Genomic DNA, 9,061 nt, shown 5'->3' with positions numbered 1-9,061 from the left:
GGAGAAAGCCTCTGATTAGCATGGAGATGGAGAGAACCTCTGAATTAGGGCCAAGGCTTCGGTAGTCCCAGAGGCAATGTGGCTCCGTCCCTGCCTCACCAAAACAAACAAGGCGGACATCGGCGTGGAGGGAATCGGAGCAGCGCAATTTCCACGCATTCTGTAAACATGAGCACATCAATTATGCATAGTCCAGCTATACTGTAGGAGTCAGTCAAGGGTATGTGTTGCCACAAACTATGGGAGGCAGACAGCAGCTGCACCTGTCTCAACCCACACTTGCCCAATCACGCTGTCAACGGCTTACACCCATTAAGTTTCCAACGGCCGTATCAGCCAGTAGCCCTGGAATTATGTTAATTTAATATAACCTCTATTGCCGATTTCCTTAACGTGCTAGCACATAGTAAGCCTTTGGAGTAGCTGCAACTACTTCAGTAGATGCACAGGCCCCACAAAGATGAATAACACCACTAATAGTGTATGTGAGTGTGTGCGTGAGTGTGTCCTCACAGATGTGGGTGGGGCCCAAAATCCTGGACCCCGCACCGTTTTTCATTTTTAATGAGCTCAGGAGGCTGCCCTGACATGCCCCCCACTCTTTGTTTACTTGGCCCACAAGGTAGCAAAGTTGAGTACTGTATGTATAATTGTCATGCTCGTGAGTATGGGGTGCAGTACCACCTCCCAGGTGGTACTGCACCCCATACACACTTCCTGAAGTGTATATTGGTTCAGCCAATCATATGTGGCCAAATTGATCACGTGGTTTGTGTTATGGGAAATGACTAGGCATGCTAATCAGACCTCAATTGAGCACATGCAGAAGGAGCACATGTTGTGAGAAAGGCAAGATTTTCACTTGAAGAATGTCAGAAGGTAGGTCTATCTTGACAATTATGTTATAAATATTATTTTTTTTATTTTTTATATATAAATCAGTAATTCTGTTTTCTAGAGTACTATGTTATGCCCATAACTAGATACTTAATTAGAAACTGTGTTTCTAACATAGCCTAGGCTATGTAGCCACATGTTAGCTGCATGCTGTTGTTAGCTGCTAGCTTTAGAATGAATTGTGTTCCAAGTCATACTGTTAAGTTATAGAAATTACTTTCATGAAGTATATTTTTGAATACATTTGACATTGTTCCTTGGAACCAATGTTTCTTTCCAGTGGGGCAATTCCCTATTGTGGGCTAATTGGCAGTAGGCTATTTCATGGCCTACATCTAGTTTAGCTACATCCTGTGCTAGTAATATTGACAAGTAGGTTAATTAGCCTGTGTTGCTAATGCTGCTGATAGGGTGAGCTGTGTTTTAGGCAATTCTTTATGCTTTATTATACTACTGGCATATAACTGTAGACTGATTTATCTGTGTTGTTGCTGAATTGCATTGAGGTGCAAAAAGGTATTTTTTGCAGTTACTACATTTTACTATATATTTTACAGCCTGCTTAATAAAGTTAGAGCACAAACTTAGTTCAATATGCCCTGAAACTACATCCTCCAGAATGATGATGAAGTTCAGTTTCTCTCTGGAATTGTCCAGGCATTAACCAAGGATTCAGGTTAGTAACAGTTATGAGGACTCAGTTTTAACCCCTGCATGTATTGAAAATTGACTAAACAGAGACACTCACGTCATGCTGGTTATAATGTAAGTAAAGAAGAAAAATACTTCACAACACATCATCACATCACCTAGACTAATAATGTAAAGGGCTGCTACATTGTTTATCAGCTCATAGTTGTTTATCCTACCAAAGACTCAGTGTGTTTACATGACACTCAAGAAAGTCGACTTATTGGCTTAGTCCAACTGTGATTGGATTACTAAAATGCATGTATACACCTTAGTCAAGCTATACTCGAATCGAATTGGCTTACTCATAGTCGAGTTAAGACCCCTAGATAATGCGATTCATAGTCAAGCTAAGTGTGCATGTAGCCAATCGAATTGGATTATGCGTTGATTTGCGTTCTGCGCATGCTCGAGATCTTTCCCGGGGCCGTGAGCCGGAAGTTGAAGGAAACGATAGTCTTGTTGTTGTTGTCGCCGCCGTCGGATAAGGGATAACGAGAAACGGCGATTTATTTAAAAAGGTGGCGCAGAAGATGGAGGAAGCCAGTGAATGTAGTTACCCCTATAAGAATTGTGTCCCGGCCACGGGAGCGCGCATGGCATGCATTCATTAAAGGTGGAAGCACACGGACACTACGCTTCCATTTCACCCAAGGCTGAATTAAAAGTACATGTTTTTCTAAATGTGGGTCATCAACGAGGTTATAAAGTAGTAACTTCGGGCACATCTGTCAAAATAAATGTTTTTTTCTCCCGATGTGTTTACGATCTTTATTCATTCATTGCACCGCGGCGGGGAATGCCGTATACGGACGGGCGGCGGAGGGGCTGCTCCGGTGGGAGAGAGATGTTTTCAGTAGACAGCTGTCAACTCACTTTGGGTCGGCGATTTATTTAAAAAGCTGGCGCAGAAGATGGAGGAAGCCGGTGTCGTGCCAATGTAGTTACCCCCTATAAGGAGTACATCATCATCAACATGCATTCAGTACACATTACGCTTCGATTTAACCCAAGGCTGAATTAAAAGTCCATGTTTTTCTAAATGTTGCTCATCAACGATGTTGTAAAATAACTACGATCTTTATTCATTCATTGCGCCACGGCCGAACTGACGGGGGTATTCTCTGATATTATGAATCTTACAGACTGGGTCGGGTTCTCCGACTCTCTGGGACTTCCACAACAAGTAAAGACTCCAAGTCGGGTTTATCTCGCCCATGGGGAAAAGGAATTGGGGGAAATTAACTTTGGCTTTGACTCTCTGAAGTCCAGATTGAAACGCGAAATGGAGGAGAAAGCGATGTTTCAGCAGACAGCTGTCAGTTCACTTCGGGTCCATATCATTTCTCCGACGCTCCATTGTTCCTATCGGTCGTATGCGGACTGCTCCGCCGGCAGAGCAGCCGGAGGAGTCGGCATACGACCGAGAGGTCGGAACAATGGAGCGTCGGAGAAATGATATGGACCCGAAGTGAACTGACAGCTGTCTGCTGAAACATCGCTTTCTCGAATGAGTTTGTTGTTGCTGGTGACATAAAGAGGTCGAACCGGTGGCTCTATTACCACTAGTTGAAATGGGCACAGCGCCACCTATCGTACCGGAGAATGACATGCTTCGGCCAATGAATCGATTTACTCACCGCCATGTATACGCGGACAATTGCAGTTGTCCAATTGAGGAGCATAATCGAGCTATGGCTTTAATCGAATTAAGCTGTGCATGTAAACGTACTGAGTAGTATGTCTGCAATGTGATTGCCCATATGTGCAACGATTCATTTTAGAAATGGTTTTCACAGAGCCAAAATGTGAAAAAGGAAGACCAGAATACGGCCTGTGGATGATCACAACATCACACACTCTTTCGAGAGACAAGCAGGGGCTTACTGACAATGTCATTGATGATTACAAAGGTATGTTGGGTACTTTTGAGTGACAACATATTACACCCAATACATTTCTCAGTACTTTAAATACCTACAGTGTAGAATAAAATTATACTAGGACTAGGCCTGGGCAATAAAACAATACATTATCGTATTGTGATAGACTTTTGATCAGGTTTAATGTGTAGTATTTAGTATAATAGTAGTATAATGTGTAGTATTCCCTCCTTTTAGCATTGATGCATCCAGCGAAGATGGGTCACTTGGAAGATTAGTGAATGACAACCATAAATAACCAAACTGTGTCACAGTACATTTGTGCCTATTTGCTGTGAGAAACATAGAACCAGGAACTGATATTGAGTGCAACTATGGGGACTCAAAATGGCCCTGGCATAAAAGGTGAGTTGGTTAGGTTTCTCATTGTGCAACTGATCGAACTGATAGAATCTATAATGCAAAATATTTAGAATTAACAAGAATCAACAACTGACAAGGAGAAACTGAATTGAAGTTATTGTGACCAATATAAAGTATATTTGCAGTAACATTAGAGATTGTGTGTTTTAAAATGTCTGTCTTTACTATGATCAATTGGCAGCTCCTTATTTATAATTTTAGTCATGTTGGGACCTATAAAAGCCCTTGCCATTTACTTACATTTGTTATATGATTGTGAGATTAATTTGTAAATGAATCCACATTTGTGATAGCTCTCAGCTTTGGAAATGCTAGTCAGTTTCCAAACTGATGTTATTGCATGCACACTTTTACACATTATTAGGCATTGTAAGTCTGAATACTTGAATCCAACGTATTACAAATTGGTAGCCTCTAACACATTGGTTCTCAAAGTGCGGCCCGCGGGCCAATGGCGGCCCGCAGAAACATGCCTGGCGGCCCGCAATGACATACATGTAAGTTTATTATTATTATTTTTTTTCTGTTCTAAATAAGTTTTTATTCTGAAATGCACACAGGACTGTTATATCCCAAATTCGACTGTATAGGGCAGAGAACCCCAGGGATTATGTGTTAGTTAAAATGTTTCTCAAGGTTTTCTCTAGTTTTGCCAGGTTTTGCCTAATTTGTTATTTAAAATGTGTTTATTATATATACTGGATGCAGACCAATACATGTCACTGTAGGATGCAACCTGGTCATTAAGATGATTAAAGATCGGGATTTTTTTCTGTTTTCAAGCAAGGCACAATGAGACTGACTTTTTCTGTTTTTACATATATTCTGAAATGCACAAAGGACTGTTATATCCCAAATTCGACTGTATAGGGCAGAGAACCCCAGGGATTGTGTGTTAGTTAAAATGTTTCTCAAGGTTTTCTAAAGCTGTGCCAGGTTTTGCCTAATTTGTTATTTAAAATGTGTTTATACTGGATGCAGACCAATACATCATTTTTTTTTCATTTGGCGGCCCTCAATCAAATTTTGGGTTCCTAAATTGGCCCTCAGCTGTCAAAACTTTGAGTACCCCTGCTCTAACAGGTTGTTGGGAGACTTGTTGGGAGTCATAGCCATGCCAATTCTGGATAGTGGCCAGATAGGCTGGTCAGAGCCTAGCTGGATGGGGCCCGGATAGGCTGACTAGAACTACAATGGCTGGATAGGGGCCATATAGGCTCGCCAGAGCTGCTATGGCTGGATGGGGCCCGATAGGCTGTACGTGTGTGTGTGTGTGTGTGTGTGTGTGTGTGTGTGTGTGTGTGTGTGTGTGTGTGTGTGTGTGAGAGAGTCCCTGTGTGAGGCCATGGCAGTCCCTTCCATTCATGGGCTACATTAACAACAGATTGTGTTGATTGTGAGAACAGTCCCCTGAGCAAAAATACCTTATACGTTATATGTTATTTATGCCATTCTTTTATTATTGTTTTCACAAATTGTCCCTAGAATACACAAATCGAAGCAATCTCATTTTATCATTTTACTCATTTACTCATTTAACAACTGCCACTCGCTATATGTGACAATTATTTTCAATGATCTGCCCATAACCATCCCCATAAACACGCACACGACACCCACTTTAATCCTCTCTTGCATCACATGTAAAAAACAAATACAATGAACATGAAACAGGAAATAAAGACATGAAAACTGCTAAATATTCAAATGGCTGGAAACCATTGCTTCCAAAATGAGGCAAGGTGTTGCACTATCACTAGCCCTCTGCGAGGCAAAGAACCTTTTTGTCAGGTCAGGCAGAAGTGAAAAAGCTGCCTTATGTAAAACCTAAGATATGACGTAAATCCTAATGCCAGCCCACATTTGATTTTGCTTTTTATAAACCCAAGTGTCTTTGCCTCAGCTGACTCACAGCCACTTTCCATTGAAAATCTGCAAACACCCTCATGAATGTTAATGGCGCTGTATCAGGAGGCGGGCATGTTAAGCCCCTAAAATTGTCGTTGTAGGAGAACGGTTTGCCGTTGGTGTTGTGGTAGGGCAAGTACATGCACGGCATATACCCAACACGTAGGCCCACTGTATCATGTGCATTGCACAACAAGTGAGATTGAATGAGAGAGGCTTGCGGAAAGCCTCACGCCGGCTACTCGACCATTGATCTCGACTGCCCAGCTTGTTGGCAGAATGTACGGACGGGAATCCTCGGCTGATTAAATGCCTAACCCCGGCCCTCTCTCTTTCATTTGACACCCAAGCTGCATCACTACATACGCATTGAGCTCACGTTTGAACACAATGTGTAGTCATGGGTGATTTTCTTTCATTGATCAAAGACTGAATGGATTTGAATTTCGAGAATACCAATTATCAAAAAAGACCATTGTCATAATTGTTTCCATTTATCATGTGAAAATACCGAAGCCGTTGTGTTTATGGCTTAGAAAATGTTAATATTTGGTTGATTTTCTCTTTGAGATGACATAGTAAATACTTACATAGGCCTACATACGTTTTGGGTTGCTCGTTAGTAAAACTATTTAGTTTAGTTTAGTTTAGTTTAGTTTAGTTTAGTGAACAAATCTTTGACTTTGGGCTTGAGTTATTTAATAATTGATAGGACTATATAAAATCAATTAGATCAAATGGAGTGGGCGATGGAAATATGTCTTGATAAGACAAGAAAATTCAAACATGCCTACATACACAACCATTGTATTACTTTTTTCTGTTTCATCACTGACAGACAGAACAAAAATCATTTCACCAGCCTCTCTGAACGGAGCATAGTATTCAAATGTTTGTTTTGCTAGGAGCTCTCTGCGTGTAACCTTTTGTGGACGTCACAGCACTGCTATTTGCTCTTCCGTTCATGCCGTTGACAGAAAGAAAACTTGTATCCACAAATATTGATTTCATGTCTTCTCCCGTAGGGGTGACAAAGGCCAAAAATTAATTACTCTTTGTATTTTCATCTGTCAAGAGAAACAGCTATAAAAAAAACCACTTTATTTGTGGTTATTTTATTGCCGTTATTCTGGTTGTAATTCAAACTAAAGGAATCAATTGTTGACTAATTATTTATATATATTTAATATATTATTATATTAATATATTAAATCCTTTTTCTACGCTCAGAATTTATGAGGCTACATAAATACAGCCGCAACAACTGGACATAGTCAGGACTTTCAGAAGGACGTGACTGCCATCCCATGGCCGCAACGCACATTTAAAAAATAGATAGAAGTCCACTGAGACAGGCCACGCAGCCAGTACTGCATATGGCCCACTCACTAAAATAGAAGTTATTCTCCATCCATTGCATTTATCTTACAGGTCGAGAGCAAATCCACAGAGTATGTTTCCCTCTTTCTCCATAATGAAGAGCGGTGATGGTGCTTCATCACTTGAACATCCTCATCGCCACAACATTAGCTCAGATATAATGAGGGTTACTCAGAGGACGGTGGCCCCGTCTCCACCGTGTGATAGAATACCTGCGAGTGCACCGCTGACACGACGCATCGCTCATTAGGCTGGCTCACTTTGCCCTTTCATATATATCTCTAAATAAGTGTCTCGCCGCGGATTTGGCCCATGCGCCTAATCTGCCTACTTAAGAGCAAGTGACAAAACCCAGAGGCGGGTGACAGGCGAGATAAAAGGGGAGGGACTTGGCTTATCAGAGCGAGGCGACCCAGGGCTCTCTGGTGGCTCAGGTAGGCTGGCCGATTGTGTGATTACTCAAGACACCGGGCTGTATTATATGTGGTACACAGCTTCTAACTTTAGATGTTGACCTGTACATCTTGCGTCTTGGCCACTTTGTTGTGACTTTGTGCAGGCCCCTCCTTTATCACCTCGAGGCATATCCCTTCTGAATTTGAAGCGCTCATTTGTTTTTTTTTAACATTCAAAAATCAATCTGTGTGAATAAACAAGACGGCAACAAAAGACCACGACTGAATCAATTGACCCCAATAATGTCGTCTCGAAGGTTCCCACCCGAGGACGTGCCCAGTGTTCTAACAGGGCAATGCTGAACACACACACACACACACACACACACACACACACACACACACACACACACACACACACACACACACACACACACACACACACACACACACACACACACACACACACAGCGAGCGAATGCTGGCTGGGTCGTAACCAAGCCAAGTATTGGGCTAGACACACACACACACACACACACACACACAGACACACACACACACTTGTGAGAACAAGCCTAAAACTTTACTTGCATCCAGTGACACTGTAGACCTACCTTTCAGGTTGTATATCAAGATAGTATGGGGTTCATAAGCGTACTGAGATGCCCTGACATGACTGATTGCTTGGCATTAAAATGGCTGAATAATCCACTGAATGACATCATGTGAACACTTAATCTCCTCACCATTGCCTGCAAAACTTGAAACACTGTAACACTAATCTGATGATCTGCGCGCGTGCATGTTCATGGTTGCGTGTGCGTGAAAGAAGTTTAAGTTAGTAACCTACTCGGCCATGCAAACCTAATTAGGACTCACTTGCAATCATGGGAATTAATCAGAAAAAGATATATAACAATTAACATATGACCCATTAAGTCCTGCAGTACAGCCCCGAGCAAAAATATGTAGCAACAAGAAGTTCACATCTAGCGCTCTCTCGCCACAACTGACAGTGTATAGACCTTGCACTGCAGCAGTAGCCTGTGTGACACAAAATCGAAATACTGTCGGTTCTAAAGAGATCTCCAACATCAATGTATCATGGAGCACAGCTGAATCAGTCATGAAGATGCGAGATGACTGCATGTCGGCCACTGAGGCGCACACTAATTAAAAAACGAATAAACAAACACAGCATGCATTGACACTGCGCCCTGAGCTAAAAAGCCAATTCATAAATCATGTAAGTGAGAGAACACAGAGACTGGCACTGTGCCCCAAAGAGGAAAAGTAAAATGTATAGTAAAGGACTGACCTAGTGGGCATGCTGTACTGTCTGCCACGAACTTGCTGCTGCTGGTCTCGTGTGTGTAACTGGAACTTGACACGTTGTACTATGGCGTGTTCACCTTTGGGATGCTCTTATCGTCAAGATTTTCCAGCCCATCATTTCAAATGTACTTTTTTAATTTTATGTTTTTT

This window comes from Micromesistius poutassou (assembly GCF_964030765.1).
Source record: "Micromesistius poutassou genome assembly, chromosome: 14".
Classification (NCBI taxonomy): Eukaryota; Metazoa; Chordata; class Actinopteri; order Gadiformes; family Gadidae; genus Micromesistius; species Micromesistius poutassou.
The sequence above is the reverse complement of the archived record's forward strand: the minus strand, read 5'-3'. Positions refer to the sequence as shown.